The following is a 2,509-nucleotide window of genomic DNA, read 5'->3' as shown; positions in this document are numbered from 1 at the left end:
GGAGAGGAAGAAGCAGGCTCCCAGCAGAGGAGCCCGATGTGGGGCTCGATCCCACAACACCAGGATCACGCCCTGAGCCGAAGGCAGACGCTTAATCGCCGTGCCACCCAGGCGCCCCTAGAAATATTTCTGAAGTTTCTATGTTTATGTTTATCTTCTAATCATAGCAAACCATACTGATTTCCCATTTATGATAATGGAAAGAAAATATCTTTTTAAAATAAATTGGGGGGCGCCTGGGTGGCACAACGGTTGGGCGTCTGCCTTTGGCTCAGGGCGTGATCCCAGCGTTATGGGATCGAGCCCCACGTCAGGCTCCTCCACTATGAGCCTGCTTCTTCCTCTCCCACTCCCCCTGCTTCTGTTCCCTCTCTCGCTGGCTGTCTCTATCTCTGTCAAATAAATAAAATCTTTTAAAAAAAATAATAAAATAAATTGGAGTTTGAAAATATATTACACATTAGAAATTTCTTAAGTAAAAAGAACTGACAAAAATATTAAGTGCTAATACAGATGGTATGTGGATTCAAACAAACTGAAAATGTGATTTGGAAATGACTGAAATGTAGGAAACACTGGCCTCGTGGATTGGGAATTAGGATACGGGGATTCTAATCCCACCTCTCGTAGCAATTTACTGTGTGACCTCGGTGAAGTCACCTTAACCTCTCTGAGCCTTGGCATCTTCATCTGGAAACTAACTGGGCTTGCTTAGGGGGGGCTTTTAGGATCCTTGTGGCTCTAATAGCCTATAATTTGAAGCACACAATTAAGGCATTTTCTGTTCTTTTGGCTAAGAATCAATTGCTCCGTCTTCCTCCTATTTTCACTCCATATTCCCCTTTCAGGCATTTTGATACCTAATCCAGAAGAAATGTGGATCTCTGTTTGATTAACGTTAAATTTAACTAATGCATATGTTGTTCTACAAATGCAAAAGAAAGAAAGGAATTCTTTGTAATAGAAAAAATACTGGATTTTGAGGGAGATGACATTTATTCTGGTCCTTGCTTTGCCCTTTCCTGACAATGTGATCTTAGGTAACCTTAAGTTCTCTTGAGCACTAAAATTCTATGAAATGCAAATGAGCCTATAAAAAGGAAACAGATCAGCTGAGAATTCACTTCCTTTCCTTTCTGAGATATTTAACACGTCACAGTAATATTTTAATAGAGACTCAAAGCTAAATGGAGATCTTCATTTTAACTCTCATTTTGATACTTGCATGGTGTTTGGTACATAGCAGGCAATCTACAAATATTTAATGAACATATAAAGAGTGGTGTTCCATGAACAGGAGGCCAAGACGAATCACATTGCATCACGTAAGAATTTAACTCAAAGGAAGTTAATTGAGTGGCACCTGGGTGGCTCAGTTGGTTAAGCAGTTAAGCATCTACCTTCAGCTCAGGTCATGACCCCAGGGTCCTGGGATCGAGCCCCGCATCGAGCCCTGAGCCCCGCATAGGGATCCTTGCTCAGCTGGGAGCCTGCTCCCCCCTTTCCCTCTGCCCCTCCCTGCTGCTTGTGCTCTCCCTCTCTCCCTCTCTCTCAAATAAGTAAAATCTTAAAAAACAACAACAACAAAGGGAGTTAATTGAGCACCTACCATTTGGTAGCCACATTTGTCAGGCATTATATCTTTTATCTTCCATAAAGAGCAAGATGAAAAAGATATGACCTCTGTCTTCTATTAATTTAGGACCCTTTTAGGGAGGGATGGCATCTATACAAATAACTACGTTCTGCTAAAAGAGCTAATGTGCAATAGAGAAAGTGCTGGGTTCTTATGGGCAGAAGAACTATGTCTCATCCTCATTTTTCCACTACCTACTTGTCTGAATGTGAGAAAGTCAATTGACATCAGTTTCATCACCAGTACAATAAAGTTACACCATATGATCTCTAAGGTCCCCAACAGCTAAGAGTCTGAAAATTATGCTATGCCTCTGAAAACTTAGGTTTTTTTTTTTTTTAAGACTTATTTATTTATTTGAGAGAGAGGGAGAGCGAGGGTGGGAGCGTGAACGCTCAAGCAAGGGGAGGGGCAAATGGAGAGAGACAAGCAGATTCAGGGCTGAGTGGGGAGCCTGACAGCAGACTCCATCTCACAACCCTGAGATCACGACCTGAGCCAAAACCAAGAGTCAGATGTTCAACGGATTGAGCCACTCAGGTGCCCCAGTTTTTTTTTTTTAAGTTTTATTTATTTAAGTAATCTCTATACTCAACATGGGGCTCGAACTCACAACCCCGAGATCAAGAGTCACATGCTCTTCTGACTGAGCCAGCTAGGTTCCCTGAAAAATTAGTTTAAATGCTTAGTCGGGGGCGCCTGGGTGGCACAGCAGTTAAGCATCTGCCTTCGGCTCAGGGCGTGGTCCCGGCGTTATGGGTTCGAGCCCCACATCAGGCTCCTCTGCTATGAGCCTGCTTCTTCCTCTCCCACTCCCCCTGCTTGTGTTCCCTCTCTCGCTGGCTGTCTCTATCTCTGTCAAATAAATAAATA

Source organism: Ailuropoda melanoleuca, chromosome 13, assembly GCF_002007445.2.
Source record: "Ailuropoda melanoleuca isolate Jingjing chromosome 13, ASM200744v2, whole genome shotgun sequence".
Taxonomy (NCBI): Eukaryota; Metazoa; Chordata; class Mammalia; order Carnivora; family Ursidae; genus Ailuropoda; species Ailuropoda melanoleuca.
This window is presented reverse-complemented; position numbering follows the sequence as displayed.